Source organism: Pezoporus wallicus, unplaced genomic scaffold, assembly GCF_028554395.1.
Source record: "Pezoporus wallicus isolate ANWC-B61680 ecotype Strahan unplaced genomic scaffold, APGP_CSIRO_Pwel_v1 contig_7461, whole genome shotgun sequence".
NCBI lineage: Eukaryota > Metazoa > Chordata > Aves > Psittaciformes > Psittacidae > Pezoporus > Pezoporus wallicus.
Window position 1 is genome coordinate 1,422,311 of NW_026637976.1, and position 20,340 is coordinate 1,442,650.

Consider the following 20,340-nt stretch of genomic DNA (forward strand, 5'->3'; position numbering starts at 1 on the left):
GGAAAATCGTGCAGGTGTAATTCCCTATTCCATGGGATGGAGGGTTTTTTGGGGGGATGGGTGCTGCACTAGCATCCTGGTGCCCATAGGAGGGATGTGCAGGATGAGGGACCACATTGAGCTGCTCCCCATCTGCTTTGCAGAGGGCTGAGCTCCCATGGTGTGTAGAAGGGAAAGACTATGTCTAAGTGTAGATGAGTTGTTCACGCTGCCTTGGAGAGCAGTGAAGGTGCTAGAGGTTCACAAACAACATAGGTTGGATACAGCCGACATGGACGGGTTATTGACAGCACTCCTGCATTGACCAACACAGACCTCAGTTTGCACCAAATGATGTCAAGGAAGAGGATGTAATCCCTACCATCCTGCATCACTTGTGGACATTTGGGTTTTTTTATTGAGATTTACCATATTACTTTTTGTTAAAATCACCAGCTTTGGGGTTAATATGATTATGAGAGGTTGGAGCATGAGGACTCCTATGATGTCCCTAAGAAAGAAGAACCAACAGCCACAGACATCTTTAGTAACCCAAGAAAGGAAGCAAGGTGAATGGTGTGCTGGGACCTCAATGATGCTCCTTGGGAGGTGACCACAGCCCTGTGATGCTTTGCATATTGGTGATGGGCATGTGCCAGTTGCACCAGGATCCCACGGATATGGGGGATTTGGTGCTGAAATAAGCCTAAGAAACAACTACAATGTTTTCTCTGAAGGGTTCACTTTGCACCATACTTCTCAAAGGCTTAAAACCAGCTTTTGTTGGTGCCTTTGAGATTTGTAACCAAATTAGTTTTGCACTAATTCTCAAACTGGTCCCCAGTGCCAGGAAAGCAGCTTCAGTGCAATCTTCCAAAAGCAGCAGAGCAGCAAATTGCTTAGCAAGAGGATGTGCAAAGCTGGCAGGCTTTGGTTTCATCCACGAGACGCTCACCCACTCCTCATTGAAACACCTGCTTTTAGATGAAATGAAATGCACACGGGAGACCTGTGTCCATCAGGGAGGGGAAAACCAATTTCACCAGGCAACAGCAATGGTTTGCTGGCCCATTTAGAAATGGACCATTGAAATCATTGGGAAACAAACTCCTGGACATTTTTTCTAGCTCTAGGTGGAAAATGTCCCATTTACTTCTTCTTAATACCAAGACATTTCTTTGCAGCCACTTGGCAGGGCTAAGACATGGGCACACGTCAATGAGGGGGTCTGAAAGAAGATCAAGGTGTGAAACCACACGGACCACCACCTGAATGAAGGCATCCAACACCAGTTCTTGCTACTTAGCTTGTTGCTTTCCAGCTATTCAGAGCCAACTCTTGCAGCATCTCTTCATGGCACGGAAGTTGTGTTAAAAACCCCATAAAATACGGAAATTGGACACCAGAATTTAGAGCTTCCATGGAAAAAACAGGAGGAAATGCTGCAAGCAAGGCCAATGATACTAACATAGCCTCCCATTTTATCGCCAGTGCCAGAGCCACAACTTCTCTAGTGCTTTTTGATGTGTCTGGTAGCAATGGAAAGCCCCACACATTCACTATTTGGCAGAGCAAACAGTATAACACACGTAGTCTGGTAGCATTGGGTAAGCCCTAGCATAAGCTGCTAGCAAAAGACCTGCTTTTGCCAGGACAATATTTCTTGGGAAGCTTCAGGAGTTGGAATATCACTTGAAGAAGGGACCATCGAATGGGGAAACAGCCTCATCAACATAGGATGAGCACCCTGTCCACCTCTGCCATGTGCCTTCCTCTAAAACAGCTTCTGACATAGAAAACCAGCTCATGGCAGCAGCATTTGGACTGCCTGTCCAGAACAGGAAGCACAGCTGAATGCATCTCCCTCCACATGTCCCACAGCCATTCCTTCCTCTTAAGATCAGCTTCTGAGCCAGAGGAATAAGCACTGACCATTAGAAGAGAATGGACAGAAATAATACAGAAATAGCCAGGAACCTTCCTATTTTTATGGAGAATTCCCCCATTCCTTTGAACTTCTGAGCTCAGCAAGTGTATTTCAGTTCTTTCCTGCGGATTTACTATGTTTCCATTAGGAAAAAAGACTCAGCTTGTGTTTGCCAGGCTGGGGCTGCTCTTGGAGCACCTTGTGGCACTAACAGGGCTTGCTTCAATATGTAATGATACGTGGCAAAGGATACACAGCCAGCAGCATGTGGTCCATCCTCCTGGGACACCTATTTCCTATTCAAAGCTATGAACGTCATCCAAATCTTCTATGTTTAGGCTTCCTTAGAGTATCACCTTCCTGCAAGAGAGTGATTTAAAGGACTACCAGCCACCAGCTGCCACAGCAGCAGGGTGCATAGGGTATATGTACATGGCAATCACAGCCCACGCCAAAGCACAGGAGGATGCGACTCCACGTGGACCTACACACTCTGTAGTAGGTCTCTGTTTCCAAGACCACCTTCTCCCATCACAGGGCTGTGATGGCCAACACGCATCTCCCTCTCCACCTGGGTTCTCCTTCTCTCCTCATTTCTATTCCTTCCTGGCTCCTTTGAAGCCCCTGTTGCTGTCAGCTCCTGCCAAAACACTCTGCCTCACCGACACGTGGTGTGAGCCAAGGGCTCTGTTTGTTTAACAGCTTTACAACGTGGAGAGGCCAACAACTTAACAGCCATAAAATGGTGCCTTTGCAGCCCAGCTTTCCAGCTGTGTGGTCCTCTGCCTGCATCAGGTGCCTTCAGAGCTGAATTACAGCTGCTGAAGGCCCTTAATAGCATTGAGAAATATTTTGACACTCGGTAAGAACTTCTTTTAAGGGCTTGTTTGTTAAGCAAATGCCCGTGGTGCTGCCAGTGCAATGAAAATGCTCCCTGAGTGCCCAGAACCGCAACTGCTCGATCACTTCCCAGCTCAACAGTGCCGTGGCAAGTTAAAGTTTACAAAACTGACCCCTTTCCAGCTGGATACTACCTGGAATTGGTTGGTTTATGGGTTGCAGAGTTGGGTTGGCAGAGATGAGGTGGTGCTGCTGGGTTCATCGGTTTAGTGCACTTAGCAGGGATGCTCTGGGGGGCTCAGGCAGTGACTGGGACCTTTAGAATCATAGAGTCATGGAATGGTTTGTGTTGGAAGGGATCTTAAAGCTCATCCAGTTCCAACCCCCTGCACGGGCAGGGATGCCTCACACTACAGCAGGCTGCTCCAAGCCCCTGTGTCCACCCTGGCCTTGAACACTTGCACCCTGATGGAGCAATGCAGTGACAGAGCTTGCGGTGTCCCTGCAGAGGGCTCAGACTGTCCCTTGTCAGACAATCTGGGGACTCCAACTGTGTAATAACCCAAGTGCAATTAAGGACAGGTCAGAGAGCAGCTTTAATAACTATGATTATAGCCAGGGGACATTCTGACAGCATCTTCCCCTCCGCTCCCCTGTTCTGTGCCAAGTGATTGCAGAGACCCAACCTATATATTGTTGCAGAAGAGAAAGAAAAGAGATGAGGAAAATAATCATTTCAATGCTAGCAAAGCCAGATACCCATCCCCGGGGAGCTTGCCAGCTGCCACAATCCTAAGAAGGAATCAAACAGTAAATACAGTGATAATATGAAGAGATGGCTCTTGGTGGGGCCTATAGGAGTGCCTCTCCCAGTATTATCTTAGCTCTGAAGTGAGGAATTGGAAACAGAGACTGTTAGCTTTTAGCTGAAAGGAATGTTCTTTCAGCTTGAATAAACTGCTGAGCAAGACCTCTCAAATCTTAAATATTAATAATATTACCAGCACACCCTTATAACATATATAGGGATAGGGGAAGAAGAGAGAGGAGAGGAGAGGAGAGGAGAGGAGAGGAGAGGGGAGGAGAGGAGAGGAGAGAGGAGAGGAGAGGAGAGGAGAGAGACGAGGGTAGAGGAGAGGAGAGAGATGAGGGTAGGAGAGAGGAGAGTGGAGGGAAGGGAAGGGAAAAAGGGAAGGGAAAGAAGAGGAGAGGAGAGGAGAGGAGAGGAGAGGAGAGGAGAGGAGAGGAGGGGAGAGGAAGAGAAGAGAAGAAGAGAAGGGGAGAGGAGAGAAGAGAGAAGAGAAGAGAAGAGAAGAGAAGAGAAGAGAAGAGAAGAGAAGAGAAGAGAAGAGAAGAGAAGAGAAGAGAAGAGAAGATAAGAGAAGAGAAGAGAAGAGGAGAGAAGGGAAAGGAAGGGGAGGGGAGGGGAGGGGAGGGGAGGGAAGGGAAGGGAAGGGAAGGGAAAGGAAGGGAAGGGAAGAAGAGAAGAGAAGAGAAGAGAAGAGAAGAGAAGAGAAGAGAAGAGAAGAGAAGAGAAGAGGAGATGAACATACATGAAATCTCTCCACCCTGCTTCTTCACCCCCTGTTGCCACCTTTGTCCCCACGAGTGCAGCACACCCCTAGTGTGAAATAAGCCTTCCAGAATCCGACCTGACACAAATCACGGGATCTAATCCGAGCTGGCAGGCAGGATGAACGACCTAGCTGTGACATTGGGTGAATTTCTTACAGTGGGATGGAGCCAGGGACTGAGTGATTCAAGCAGGAAACCCACAGTGGGGCAAATGGGCACTTGCGTCCTGGATCTTCCCAGACAGAGTGCAGGGCAGGTCCTGCTGTTGTCCTATGGCCACCAGTGGGGATGCCACTTTCAAGGCCAGGCTCGATGTGGTTCTGGGCAACCTGATCTAGTAGAAGATGTCCCTGCTCACTGCAGGGGGGTTGGAACCAGATGAGCTTTGAAGGTCCCTTCCAACCCAAACCATTCTATGGTTCTATGCCCACGGAAAGCCCCAAGCTTGTCCCAGCCCCACATGCCCCCAGTTTTCATTCTGCAGTGATGGGAGTATCCTGGGAGCCGTTGAACTGTGTTACCCCACACCAGGGATGACTGTGCCCTGGTCACCCCATCCCTGCAGCCCAACACGAGGGTCCCATACAGCAGTCAATGCTACCCGCATCGGGGAGTGAAGCCCCATACAGGAGGATTGTAGAATAACCTATTGGTGACCTGTATAATAATGTTGTCTTCCTCTGTGTCCCTGGGGGCTTTTTATCTCATCTGATGGACAGAAGGATGCTGGCTTTATTATTCATGCAAGAACACCTCTCCCCTCCCTGTGCTAGCACTAACTCAAAGGAAATGCAGCTTGAAAGAAGATGTGCAAGCAGCAAGGCAGCTCCTCGTGTCTGCTCAGGTTCTAGTGGCTGATTGCCCCCACACAGCCCTAATGTGCCCAAACCCAAGAGCAAACAGGAGCTCCAGAGCCCCCTCCTACCCTTTAATGGCTCTCCAAGCACCTTCTCCTTGCCTGCTACCCACTCATAGCACCTTTTAACACGATGCTGGGAACAGACAGGTCCCAGCTCCTCTCCTCTCACCCTTCAAAGGGATGGAGACTGATCCCTGCTAATCACACATCTGCTATGGCCGAGTTCACGGTGAGTTCGTTAGCAGCATCGCTTTGGGGGAGGTTTGATTGGCAGCCTTAATAATGCCACGCTGCAGCAGCGAGACCCTGCAGGGCACAGGAAACCTCACTGGGGTACAAGGCGGCTCTTCCTTGGCTCACCAGGGGATAAAGGGAAGTAATGGTGATGTGCAAACCCCCCAATCCAGTGTGTATCTCAGGCTGTCAAACTGACCTTCCCTCCTGGGATGTTATTTCCCCTCTATAATTAGGCTTCAGAGCACACTATGTATTGCTGCTTGCAAAATCCACCCAAGGGTGGTGTGGCCAATGTGAGGCTTCCTGCACCGAGCATCCTCTCGGATGGGGTTTTAAGGAGGTGAGGCTCAAACACAGGCTAAAACCTATTTGCAAGATCATCTGAAAGCCCCAAACCAGCTCCTACCCTCAGAGACAGGGGAAGGAAGGGGTTGGAATGGCTCAGAGCTAAAGGTACAACTGGTGTGAGCTGGAGGACCTGCTTTGTGAATGTGATGGGTGACACAATGTGGAAAATGCTTCCCTTTGTATTTAGTTCATGGGAGTTCTCCAGTTGGAAAGATTTCAGTAGCTCAGTGTTGCATGGAAAATAAAGATGTCTCTCAGGGATGCAACCACGTTTCTGCTGGGATTATGGACAGCCTGATTAAGGATGGGATGGGAAAACAAAATACCATGTAGTGAAGTTGTGCTTACACCACCAGGCAAGCTGTGATTATCTGAGATAGAAGGACCCAGGGGAAACCCTGGGGTGAGCTGGGAGAACTCCTTTCTGGCGAGGATGGAGCCAAACTCAAATGGGAGATGCATGGAGACAGCATGAAATGTAATTGCCTTACATTAATGTAATGAAAAGGCATCACAATGAACCAAAACAAAGGGGGTGATGTCCATCCTTGGAGCTATTAAAAACCTGACTGGACAAGCCGAGGAGCTTGATTTACCTCCAGAGTTGGCCTTAACTTCGAGCTGGGCCTGCTTTGATTCAGCAGGAGGTTGGTCCAGAGACCTCCAAAGATCCCTTCTGACCTCAGTTATCCCAAATACCATAATCAGGTCCAGCTCCCAGTGGGGAATGTTGAACTTGTCACACAGAGACCTGATGAGACTGCTCAGCAGGATGGGTGTGCAGCTCTGTGCACCATTCCTCAGCATTTAGCATGAGAAAGGGCAGCGCTGGCATCTTTAAACTCTCCTTGGGTAAAGGAGCCTTTTCTGGGCAATTCCTTCTGCTGAACAGTGCAAGAGGAAGGTGCTGGGAAAGGACAGGGTTTGAAGAGATGAGTTGGAGCCCAGCTCCTGCCCTGGGGCTGGCAGTGAATGGTCTACGTGTGTCCCTGCCGCCGTGCCATGGATTCTATCATCTGGAAGTATTTCCTGCTATTCAGCCCTGTTCTGTATATTCCACTCTGTTATTCCTAGCTGAAATCTCTCCTCCGGCCCTGCCATGGCACAGCCTTTGCAAGAGGAATGGAGCAGCCTCCCAAAGGGGTACAGGCAGATGGGTGTCCCTGTGTGGGGATGGTGGCTCCCTGAGGATCTGCAGGACACCGGGGAAGGGATGGGATGACACCTCCATCACCTCTGCCACAAGTTCCCGTTGGCCATCCCAGGAAAAACAGCATGACAGAAGGGACCACGTCCTACAAAAGCAACAAGTGATACCCCTGGGGTCCTAAAGGGATTGCAGCGAGTCTCCAGCCAACTGTTTAGTCTGAGTCTGATCCAGAAGCCTGGGCTGCTTCGAGGGATTTTTCATCCTTGGAGTTAAGGTGTTTTGTTTTCAGCAATGCCAGTCCCAAGGATGATTCCCAGTCCCTGTATGTGCCCTGGCCACATCCTGATTCAAGTTGCAGGGTGATGGCACTGCTGTATCACCTCACTGGGTATAAGGATGCAGCTCTGCCACATGAATGATAAACTGAGCACAAAGCTGCGTGTTCCTCATTCCCATGTCACCATTGCTGGTATAGCAGAGGCTGGCCTGCATTTTGCTGCCTCTTTGGAGGCTGACAAGGACGATGTGCTGTGACAAGCAAACAGGATACCCCAGCAGCTTATTATGTGTCATTATACTAATCATATATGTTATGATACTATAGTTATGTATATTTCACATGATGCATGTCCAGACTGGTGCTTCTCAAGTCTGTTTGCAAAACCCATCCATCACCATTGACTACACTCAACCCTATGGAGGTGAGTAAGGGCCGACCATGGCACTGGAATAAATCAGAGCACACCAACAGAGTGGAGTTCACTTTGCTTTTCCAACACTGGGTTTCTGGAATAAAAAGCAAACTGCTCCAAGGTTTTTTTTGTACCTCCTGAGACTTTGGTATCAGGCTCTGATAAGAGCTTTGGGGGCCCTTACACAAGCAGGGCTGGACATGGGAATGTGGCATGAACAAATGACTTCGAGCACCGCGCTTTGATAACTGAGGTGTTCTGGCTTTCTGGCCTCTGCAAGAGCAAAATAAATCCCATAGCACTGTCAGTGATTTCCCTTCCCTCACCCCTAGATTTGGGCTATCCCAAATTGCTACCCCAAGAATACGGATGTGCTCCCCAGAACTCCCACAGTGTGCTGGCAGACACCATGGATCCTGCCCCAGACCTCCTTGGTGAACATAAGCCCACACAAAACTTAAATAGGGGAAGTTTAGATTGGATAGAAGGAAGAAGTTCTTTCCTGTTAGGGTGGTGAGGCACTGGAATGGGTTGCCCAGGGAAGTTGTGAATGCTCCGTCCCTGGCAGTGCTCAAGACCAGGTTGGATGAAGCCTTGGGTGCCATGGTTTAGTGTGAGGTGACCCTGCCCATGGCAGGGGAGTTGGAACTGGATGATCTAAAGGTCCTTTCCAACCTTATTCTATGATTCTATGAAAACCTATAACAGGGATGCTTCAACCCACGAGCACCCAGTGATGGGCTTCACATCATATACCGCATCCCACATCCATGAGCATCCATAAGCCCCAGAGGCAGACAGGGAAGGAGTTGAGAAACAGGTTTCCCAGACTGGGGGTGAACCCTTTCCAAACCCTAAATGCTGCTTGTGTTTCAAAGCAAAGGTGATTTAAAACATTTATTTGAACTAATAAAGAATCTGACAAAGTCAGCTTGAGGCTTAGTTTCAATCCTTTGGAGATAGGCACCCGTGTCAGCTCTAGGAGTGAATTCCATAACTAAACTGCTCTGCCATCAGTCTCTCAGATGAAGGTGAATGAAAATACAGATGGACATAGAAGTGGACAACAGGAATGAGAGGTGTGTCAGGATCATAGAATCATAGACTGGTTCGGGTTGAAAAAGACCTTAAAATAATCCAGTTCCAGCCCCCTGCCATGGGCAGGGACACCTCACACTAAACCATGGCACCCAAGGCTCTGTCCAACCTGGTCTTGAACACCAATATTCCCCTTTCCCTTGACATGCCACTTCCTTTGCTTAAAGGCTGCAGAAACACAGTGATACTGAACCTCTTCTGTCCTCTACACACAGCAAAAGGTCTCCATCCTGTTTGGTTTGAGATGATGAGCTGGAGGTATCATGGGGCTGAAGATGCTAACAAAGCATCAGGAAGCTTCTGCCTCCATCTGAAGGACTGGCCTCCTGGTTTTCTGGCTTGTAGCAGGAGATTTGGTATAGACACCCCTTTCTAGGGACGATTTCTAATCCCAGAAAACCTCTGATGCCTGTTAATTTTCAGCCACTTTAACAAGCTGTCCCCTTGCCTCAGTGTGTAACCATCTCCAGTTGGATTAACCCCTGCAAGAGTGGGACGATGCGATAAAACCACACTTCTTGACCATCGTGGCACCCAACTGCTTCTTTGAGAGCACAGTTGCACCATTGGGACACTGGCTGGAAGCAGAGCAAGGGGTGTTGAGCTCCCAACAGCCAAAACTTCCATTTGACATACAAGAATTGGCACAGGGTCCAGCCATACAAGGTTTTGCAGAGCTTAGGTTTCTTTGGTTAAACACGCTCCCCCAAATCTCTCTTTTTTTACCTTCCTCAACACATTCCCAAAAACCCTCTGGGAAACAACAGCAGATCCCCAGGAACACCATGGGAATTCGGCATCCTCATGCCTTTACAATGTTTGGACTTTCATCTTTCCCTGCCGTAGCTTTTTTGTCAAGGAAACATTTCCATGGTAGCCCCAACACGAGACATTATCCAAACTGTGGGCTGCTTTGTGCCAGATGCTGTGAGAAACATCATTAGCTCAGAGATGCCAAACTGGAAGAGAAAAGGCAGATGAGGAATGAAAGAAGAGAGATAACTCAGCCAGAGCTACTCCAATCTGCAGCAGTGGGGAGGCCCTCACCATGCCTTCTGGCTCCAAAGCCAATACATCACTTCCTTGACCTCGTGGCTACAATCATGCTGCCTCTATGGTCTTTTCCTTGAGGAAAATTCCCCTTTTTATGCTTGTTTTATGTGTGGCTGTGGTCAACCTGCATATGTCTACAGGAGCTGTTTGCTCACAACGACAATCATTGTCTGATGCTAACAAATCTGCTCACCTCTAGGTGTTGGTTCAGGTTATTTAAGTGGCTTTGGTGTACTAAGATGGATTTCCTCATGGAGGAAACAAAACCATTTATCCCTGTCCAGATGTGCTTTGGCTGTAGTGGGGATGCATGTACAGGGCTAATGAGGGGCTGGACCACCAGGATGTCCTCCAGTGGTATGAGACCCAGAAGATGGGTATCAGACCCATTCTGTCCCCACGGCTTCACATGCTGCCCTGGCTTTAGCCCAGGAAATGTGGCTGTGGTTGGTATTTTGGCATGACACATCGGCAGGAAGCTGTGAGGCCAAACACATTAAATGTGGGCAAAAGTGAGAATTGGACTTGAAAGTTCCTATGAAAAAGATAACTCATGGAGACAGCACCAATGCAGGGCCTGTTGTGATGGGACGAGGGGTGATGGTTTTCAACTGAAAGAGGGGAGATTTAGGCTGGATGTGAGGAAGAAATGCTTTACAATGAGGGTGGTAAAACACTGGCTCAGGTTGCCCAGAGAGGTGGTGGGTGCTCCATCCCTGGAGACATTCAAGGACAGGCTGGATGTGGTTCTGGGCAACTTGGTCTTGTTGAAGATGTCCCTGCTCATTGCAGGGACCTAGATTAGCTTTGAAGATCTCTTCCAACCCAAACTATTCTATGTTTCTATGAATGGCATTCATCCATGGGCTCTTTTTTAATGGCTTAGTTGATTTTGGGACCTGGGATTCATTCCTGTAGCTTAAAAGGGCACCCTAATGAGTGGATTCCCTCGTGCTTCATAACGTGTAAGCTCGTGCGAAAGCCTTTCATTAGTTAAAAGGGGATTTCTCTCCTCTTTCAGCTCGCCCTTTTAGATGAAACTCATAGAGACCTAATTATCTCATCCTGCTGTCAGGCCCCTCTGAAACCTGCTGAGGGATTTACTGCTTTCAGGAGACACTCTCAGAAGGCATGCACATCCAACGTTCCCTGAGGCTCTCCATCAGCCATGTCAAGCTCACAGCTCCAACTGTGTCTCTCCTAGCAGTTCAGCTCAAGGGCAGCGGAGGATGACTCAGGGTGTACATGGGGACAACCCCAGATCTGCACATCACAAAGGGCTGAATCCCACTTGTACTACAGCTGGGTTGAGGGTGGCCAGCTAGGATAGGCAGATTTCTGGCTTCAAGCCTGCCACAGTGATGTACATCCCTCCAGATGTCCCCAAGTCGCTGAAACATCTGTCAGTGACAGCAGCTGGCTCTGTATTGAGGCCTCACAACACTTCCAGCCCCACAGCCCTGTGCCTACGTAAGGAGATCTTCTCCATGTTCCCCCCTTATCTGTGGGAATCACAGATTGCAGCAGTCCAGGTCTCCTGAGGTCCCTTCCAACCTGAATTATGACCCAATGATTGTAAACTGATTTCTTCTATATCACAGGCTCTTAATTAACTACACATTTATGCCTGTATGGACCCAAGTTACATCTCATTTCTCCTCGTACTTAGCCACCATCTCCAGAAACAAAAAGCAAAGAGGGGGTTGCTTCCAATCTGTCACTTTGTGGCTTTGGCATCTTGCAAAGGGCTCTTGTGATGACCTTCTCCACTAGACTGGAGCATCCCTAGCACATTTGGAGGAGAAAATATCACAATCATTTTGTCTTCCAACCTCTCAGCTCTTCCAAAACGCTAACCAGCTGTCAGCCTAAGCATTTCTGTGCTAGACACCATTCCTGCAACACTTCCATGTTCCCTTTTTTCCTCTTTGGCATCAACATTAGTAGCCAGCTACTGAAACATGTTTTGCCACTGCTGTACATAAGGAGAAATAAATGCACCTCCTACCCCTCCATTCAGACACCAAAGGTACTGTAGGTGTCCCTGCTGCAGCCTCAACTCTCATCAGGAGCCTATTGTGCAGTTTCTGTCTACTAGACCTCTGCATTTGGTGATTTACTGCCCCTTTCCAAGGAACAATCTCATTTTCTCCTCCTTTGATGTACAGTTTTGCATTGGGCTGTCTTCTGACACATCTCTTTCACGTTTGCTCCGTTTGCCAAGTGAACCAGACTGCCCCATCTGATGAATTTGTCTTCAACATTTACCATTTCATTACCCTTTGTGCCATGGGCAGCATCGCCCTGCAGGAGCCATCAGATCTGCTTCACATAGAGAAATGCTGAGACCTTGTATTAATCCATGAAAAATGACATGAGGAAAAGCCACGTTTGAGGGCGGCACCTCACTGGGATCTGTCAGGTTTTAGTTCACTTGCCACGTGCTCTGGGCTGTATGGGCTGTCCTTACCTCCCTATAGCTGACCTGCCATTAACAGAACTGTGGGGTCCACTGTTCGGATTGATGTTGGTCATCTTCCTTTTGCTGCTTAGGGAGTCTCTTCTTAATATTTCTTCTGCCTTCTGGATTGGAAGTAACTCCCTTATTCAGGGTTAACCTAACCCCTTTCTCCCATATCTGGAAAGCTGTTGTCTTTTCCTCTGCTTTGGTGGAAAGGCAAGAAGATTGCTGCTTCCAGGACCTCCATAAGCTTCCCTGCAGGAAACCGTGTACTGCTCTGCTCATCTCTTCCTCAAATACCACATTTTCAAGCCTCTCCAAGGTCCTCCAATGATGGAACTCCTTCTAAAAATCAAGGGGAAGTGGCCATCGAAGTTTTGGTTGGAGCAGAAGGCTTTAGGAGAGGCATCTCCAGACACCATCCACATGGAATGTGGAAGAGAGCAAGTAAAATCCTGGTCTTCCTCACAGGAAAAAAGAGACCTTCTCCAGAGGGTAACATCTTAAGGTCTACTTTGAAGCTAAGATCTGATGGATGCTCTGATAGCGCACAAGTATGCATGGGCAGAGACCATCATGGCCTTAGGAACGGCAATCAACACAGTGCTGAGGCACGTGTCTGCCCCAGCCTTTGCCTTCTGCCAGTGAGCAAAGCCTGGGGAAGATATTCCTGAGCACAAATAGTCTGTTTGGCTTTGGGAGCTCAAGTGCATAATGAGTCATCTGATAAACAGCAGTATGGTTTGGCCAACAGAGATGATGGTCAAATGGATGAGAAGGTGGCCTGTTCAGAGATAGCCTGCTCCTAATGACTATTAACGTCACTACTGTCTTCCGGAAATCAGAGCCTATAGAGGCCCTTGCAATAGTATATTTGGGATGCTGCAGGGTTTCTGGTCATCCCTCTTTCTTGCCTGACCAACAACACAGTGAGAACATCGCATATTCAGACTCTGACCTGAAGAATGCCCACAAATCTGACTGAAGAGGGCAGACAAATAACCTGGGGTCACAGTGACAGATTGCCTTGTTGAAAGACTTCTTTAAAATCAAGGAAGCCAAAGGGGAATAAATCGGCTGAGGTGCTGAAAACCACTTTAGAACAGATGAGCAGCAATGGGATCAACAGGACTGTTCAGTGTGACCTTTGTGGATTAGCCTTTTCTCCTTAATTTTAAATTATTCCATTAAAAGTGGCTGCAGCCAGGCATAACTGAGGTAGCCTACTGTTCCCCCCGACCGATCACACCAGCCCCATCTCTTTGGAAACCCAGCTGGAAGCCCAGCTTGAAGCTCATGTGCTTCAGGCTTCAGAGGAGTGGAGAGGAAGGCTAATTCTCCATCGCCACCACCCCACAGCAGCTCCTCCATCTGCCTGTTAATGTGTGTTGAAAAGGCATTAACAACACTTAAATCAGTGGGTGGAAGGGGGGTAGCTCTGGTTTTGCCTGATGGCATGGTCATTGGTGGGGGATGATGCCCATTGGAATCCCAATGGCCACTAACCCAGCTGCTGACCGCGCCGATAGCTGAAAAGCCTTTCCAAAAGCAGAGAACCTCTCTCCTTTCATGTATTATTAAAATCCTCACTGGTTAATTTATTAGGGTACTTTGCAGTGGGAAAAATGACCTCTTTGTTGACCCACTTAAACATGCTCCACTTCAACACAAAGCTGTCAGAAGGGCTAAGGGGAGAGCAGGGGAAGTTGTGCGCAGACTGATGTCCTTTGTGTCAGCGAGGCAGCTCCAGGATGGAAGTGCTGGGACTCCCTGGCACTAGAGCAAAGGCCTAGACACAAGCCTTCACAGACCAAACCACAAAGGAAACATTCAGCCCGTACGCTGCATGGACACAGCCAGAGAAACAAGAATCCTTGGTGCTCCTTCCTTATCCCTCCCTGAACCTGTGGGCCTGGGAAAGGAACCTTAAAGCCTCCCCAGATTGGCTCCTCTAATAATGCAAATGGAAAATGTGATGATGGGTGATGGGTGAACCCATCCACACAAGCTGGGAATCATAGTGCTTGTGAGACAGCAAGGGTGTGTGGAATCATAGAACAGTTTAGGTTGGAAGGGATCTTAAAGCTCATCCAGTCTCAACTCCCTGCCACAGGCAGGGACCCCTTCCACTAGAGCAGCTTGCTCCAAGCCCCTGTGTCCAACCTGGCCTTGAACACTGCCAGGGATGGGGCATCCACACAGCCAGGGCATCCTCTAGATGAGGGTGTCCAGACCTACACTATCCTTTTCTCTGCTCCTGTGTTCCTCCAACAAGGGAATCACCAGATTTGCTCCACAGCAATGCCTGATTCAAACTAACACCTATGGGGTGTAGAGGAGCAGGACGCTGCAAGGCAAAACTGGACAAGCCAAATTGCCAGTGTTAAACACCGCTCTACAACCAAAAGTAGCCCTGTAAGTGAAATGAGCAGGATTAGATGTCATTAGGTCTCGTTTTTCCATTAGTATCATAAAGATAAAGCCTCTTAAAGCCTCTCTCCTCCCATAAAGGTGGCCTGCAAAGTGCTCACACTCTGCAGGACTCTCAGGCCATTAGAGAGGACACAAAAGCTCCATTTGCTTCAACAGAGAAAGCACCTAGAAAGTGCAGTAAGGACAAAAGGCATGGTGCCTTCAGACCTTGAGGGGTTGGGAACTCTGTCCTGTGCCCTGCCCATCGCACCAGGTTTGTGCTGGAGAGTCTTTTAAAGTTCGAATGCTTTGTCAAGGCTCCTTTTTTTCATGTAACGCCCTTTATCTGAAGCAAATGAACTTTGATATTAAGGGGGTATGTAAAGAAAGGTTCATGAGGACACCTGAACACTGTCAAGTTTCACACCTTAGGAGCAGACCTGGAGAGAGACCTTGAAGAGAGACATGAAAAGCATTAATCCCTGCTTATTCTTAGCTTCATAAAGCTCATATACCCTGGGTGTTAGATGAGACAAAATACGCAGAATGGGGCTGAACAGAATGGACTGCAGAAGAAAGCTGAACAAAATGAGGACCCAATCTCAGATGGATGTTAACAAAAAAAAACCCCCAAAGACTGAGCTTCTACATGTAAAAATGCTTTGGGGGTGGATAAAAGTGCAGTTATACGATGGGTGGGGAGTAACTTTTCTGCCTGCAACCATTCTGCAAACCAAGAGGGAGAAAACAGTGAGTGGGAACCTGAACCTGCAGCAAAGAGGGGTGGAAAGAGCAGTAACTGATGAGGTTCATAGCAGCATGTGTTAATCATCCCTCTAGAAGAGGATTGGGATGGGGGTGGAGGACTTGGCAGCGGTGGGGAAATGAGGGTTTTGAGATGTATTTGTAATGCTAACTCACATCTGGGATCCATCCTGGAATGGGAACACGGTGTCTGGCCAGAAGGAAATGTTCTTCAGGGCCAACCTGCATTAAGGACCCGACCCTCTGGGCCAAGTGTGGCCTTCAGGGGTGTCCCTCAAGCAGCCTGGCGGTGTGGACCACTGCAGATGCCTTCCAAAGGGAATGGAGAGGTTCTCTGTGTGCTCAGAGGCTGTAGGGACTGCCCTGCATGGGCTGCCAAGGGAGAACAGGTCCAGCTCTCATTGGGAGTCCCTATCCCCAAATCCTTTGGTGGCTCAGGCAGGTGCACAGTGATGTTGAAAGATGTTTTTCCCTTTCCTTTGGGATGTCACACCTCCACCCCTGCATTCCTTCATTCTGATTTTCCTGCTCATCTCATCCCTCTTGCATGGCTCTCCCACCAGACCTCTATTTCAGTGCAGTTTTCCCTGGATCACAGCAGCAAGCAGGGGACCGAGGCACGAGCATGGGCAGGCAGGGACTGCATCTACAGGCACTGTGATAAAAGAGTCACTGTATTTTTACACAGGACCTCATTTACAAGCTCCTCTGGAGACAGTTCATCCCTAGAAACCAACATTATTGAAGTATGGGATCTCTCGGGTCCATACTTTACTATATTATGCATTATATGCTGGAGGACATTAGCACCGTATGTTGGAGGATGCACAAGGTACGTGTGTTTCCTGCCCCAGCTTGCATAAGCTGCTGAGTTTGGGAAAGACAGGATTTAAATACCCTAGATTCCTGGGCTGGGTATTCCCAAGGATACATATATATATATATATATATATATATATATATACACCCTGTGCTCTGCAAGAGATGGAGGGAAGCTAATCCTATTCATTACCTCCTAATGCACAAGGGATCCTGGCCTTTGTTTTTGCTCTGACCCCCCAAACCCACCATGTGTCCCCACTCTCACACTCCATCCTGATGCTGCCCCACCACGCTGCTGCAGCCTGCTGCAGGAGGCTTGTGTTGACTCTATGGGTGCCCTTTAGCAAGCTCAAGCGATTTCTGCAGCTGAGTAAATAGGAGTGGAGCTCATTGTGGATCCCTGCCCTATCTACACAAGGCTTGCTCGCCCTCCCACCAGCGAGGATGAGCAATGAGGACTCTGCTGGGTTTTCCACCCTGAGCAAACACAACTCTTCTTCACAACAAGGGTGGGCTCCATGTGTAGTCCAGGTTCTCCTGTTGACTGCTCTTAACATCCAGGGATGCAGAAGTAAGGCATTCCTATGCCAAGCCAAGGTTGTCTCCTTATTTTAGCCAGCAAGGTCAACAGAGAGATTATAGGAGCATGGAAGAATGAAGGTTGTGGAGATGGCAGCAGGGCCAGGTTGGGTTTCAAAAGCTGTATCATTATGTCTAAAGATAAGGCTTATTAGTGTTCTTGTATTACTGGGGAAGGCAGAAACTCATGGATGAGTTGAGAGTGAAGCTCTGAAGACCCCTTCATCTCTGAAGGACTGCAGAGGGGTTTGAGCCTGGCAAAACTCAGTTCCCATCTTTGCTAAGGAGAAGACAGGAGGGATGAGCCCATGGAAGGTCCATCAGACAGGCACCCACTGATCTCCCTGCAGGGTCCCTGGGTTCAGCCAAGGGGCCATGGGGGAACCTCCAGTCTGTATTTAAACAAAGCAAGGAGGCATCTATAAAACCCAGCGCCTTCTGGCTTCACATGGCACAGGGACCTTGGCATTCTGCAGAGACGGCATCTCCTGTATCACCATCAGGGTCAGGTGCTCCAATCCCAGGAAAATATCAGTAAACTGGAGGAAACTCGGGGAAGAACAAAGCAAAACATGATTACGGAGTCAGAGAGACTGACTTTCTGAGCTAATGTGTTTAGCTTGGCTGAACAGCAGCCTAGCAGGGGCTTGGCAACTCAACTGGCTGCAAATATTTGAAGGGTGTAAACACCAAGGACAAGAGAGAAATCACCAAGGGGGTTTTACAGAGTAGAATGAGCAGGAATGAGGTGAAGACACTGGCACACCACTATTGCTAACTGGGATTTAGTCTCTCCACGTACCATTTGCTCAAGCTCCCTCATCTTATAGCTTCTCTATGGGTCTCTGTAGTATCTGTTGGGTCATGATGGGACTCAGAGAAGCATGAACAACCCTTACACTGGCTTTAATTTGGATGTCAAGGAGAAGGTTTCTAGATGCTGATTTTAAGCTGATCAGGGCAAGGCCAAGTGATATCTAACACCACACAGCCTGCTCCCAAGAGATCCTCAGGCTGCTCAACAAGCACATTTCCCCACCTACACCCTGTTATTTCTCTTCTATAATCCCCAGCTTCAAGTCTGGTGGTTATAGAAATGACGACTTTTAGCTGAAACCTTAGGACAGACATGGCAAGGAATATTTTGCTAACCCATATCAATTCTGCAAAATCATTTACTTGGAGAAAACATCCTTTAAACCCCCTACGAGCCCCTGAAACAATTCATGTTTCGTAACTCTGTTTGGATTTTCCAGTTCAAAGTAACACTTACTTTCCAATTGGAAGGGTTAAAACAATAGCTCCACATCAAAATATTTAATTTACAGTCAAGGGAAATATTTATTCATCTCCCAAGCAAAGTTTTTTTCCTTCAGCTTCACAGAACTGCCAGAGAAACCCCCTAAAAACAAGCCATTATGTCTTATAGGATGACTCCAAACTGCTTTGACTCCCCGTAGTGACGTTGCTAAACCCCAGACGAGGAGGATATATCCCAGTAGGCACAAAGAATTGCTTACGGAAGAGAAGACTCAAATTTAGAGTAGCTGCTTTACCTATAAATAGTCCACAGCACTAAAATACATTCCACTTTGGCTGGAAATGCCTTTTTGCCTCGTAGCCATAAACACCCCTGCCTTTTATAGTTGCACCAAATATTTGGTTTCTATAGTTATAACAGCAAGTACCCAGTGGTCTTTGTTTTCAGTTGGCACAGTGTTTGCATGAAAAGCAGGGCAGTGCCTCGTGGAGACCTCAGTGGAGTCTGGACCACAGGTGCATCATTAAAACTAAACCTGTGAACAGCACAAAAGGCCCTCCCTGAAGCATCCGAACACACCGAGGTTCGCTTGTAAACAGCATTTGGCTTTCAGATGCTGCACTAAGTGCACCGCGAGTGGAAAAGGCCAAGGAACCGGTGATTGCTAATATAATAATGAGGCTCTGTCCTACTAATCTGATGTTCTCAAAGCACTTTGCGAGCATTAATCATCCTCCCAGCGGGGCAGGTTGGGGATCGCCACTCCGAGCACGTTATATGGCACAGGGCGGCTGGGGAAGAGCCACACACAGCCTGAAAGATCAGGGATGTCCTAGGAGGAAGGGGTCTGCATTGCTTTATGCATATGGATATATATAAAAGTCACAACCACCTCCCAGAAAGTTGCCTTCAAAGCAGCCTATTTATCTCTCTGACAGCAATACACACGAAAGCCCTTTTATTCAGCGCTTAATAAATCAACCCCCTGTTCTCTAGCACCAGTGATGGAAGGAAAAGGAAATTAAAGGTGACCTGCTTGGCTCGGAGATCATAAGAGGCTTCCCCATCCGCTTACAAGAATTTAAGATGGTTAAATCCTCCCTGTAAGAACTAAACAGGTTTCAATGAGAGACTCTCAGGGTGGGAGATTGGGCTTCCCAAGGGATGCCTGGAGGTGATGGTGCAGACCCAATGTCTCTATCCTCCCAAGGAGTGAACCTGCAAACCCAGCCCTGTGCACGGGGAGTGCTTTCTTTGGAATGCACCTAAATTCATCTCCTAACAAAGTCACAGCTGTTTCACTTAGCAGATCTCATTTTATTCTCATGCAGGACATGCCAAGAGGATGACAGGGCAGGAAGAGCGAAAGGTAAATCAGCCTGATCTCAGTTTCGGCAGGGCTGGGCTCACACTTGTTTTGGATTGAGTGACATCATAGAATCATGGAATAGTTAGGGTTGGAAAGGACCTTAAGATCATCCAGTTCCAACCCCCCTGCCATGGGCAGGGACACCTCACACTAAACCATGGCACCCAAGGCTCTGTCCAAACTGGCCTTGAACACTGCAAGGGATGGAGCATTCACAGCCTCCCTGGCATCCTAATGCCATATCCTATATCACCTTCCAGAAGTAACTCATGCTTGGTGATGTACATATGGCACATTCCTGTGCCTGTTCCTGATGGCCATCAACATGCCCACCAGTTCTGTGAAGCTGCATTCACCTGGGGCAAAATCCCATTTCAGCTTCTCTACACAGACACAGAAAGACAAGGGAAAGCCACGCTGGGCAAAAAAGCACCTGGAAGTCACAGGGATTTATTACAAGAGGAAGAACCTTTGAAATTGCCCTAAAGGGGAGAGTTTCTGTGTGCCTCACGTGGTCCTGACCTCCTGCTCTCTTGGGGCAAAAGAGTCTTGAATTATCGCAGGCCAGGGCTGTCTGCATGGTGCTGGATGTCAGGAAAGGACAATTACAGGGGAAAACTGCTGCTACAAGACCCAGCTTGTGGCAGGGGGGCTCAAGATATCCAAATGCATCTGTTCATGGTAAGAGAGGAGCCACTCTTCCCTTCCTAAAATTCATCCAAGAGCAGACATGGATGTTCCAGGTGAGGTTAACACCCTTTTAACAAGGTTTTTCCTACTCACACAGTGCTCTGGGAAGAATTCAACCAGCATTTTTAGCTCAGCAAAGGGAATTTGGGCACCCCCAGTCCCCTGCACTCTCTCAAACCTGGCTTTTAGCTCTTGCTTCAAGGCTGAACCACTGAAATAACCC

The 20,340-nt window shown here is 48.2% G+C and overlaps 1 protein-coding gene across 3 annotated transcripts in view; it reads right to left on the bottom strand.

Annotated features, from left to right (window-relative positions):
• GAB2 (GRB2 associated binding protein 2) overlaps positions 1-20,340 on the bottom strand; it is a 101,126-nt gene that overhangs the window by 35,920 nt on the left and 44,866 nt on the right. The window lies entirely within an intron of this gene.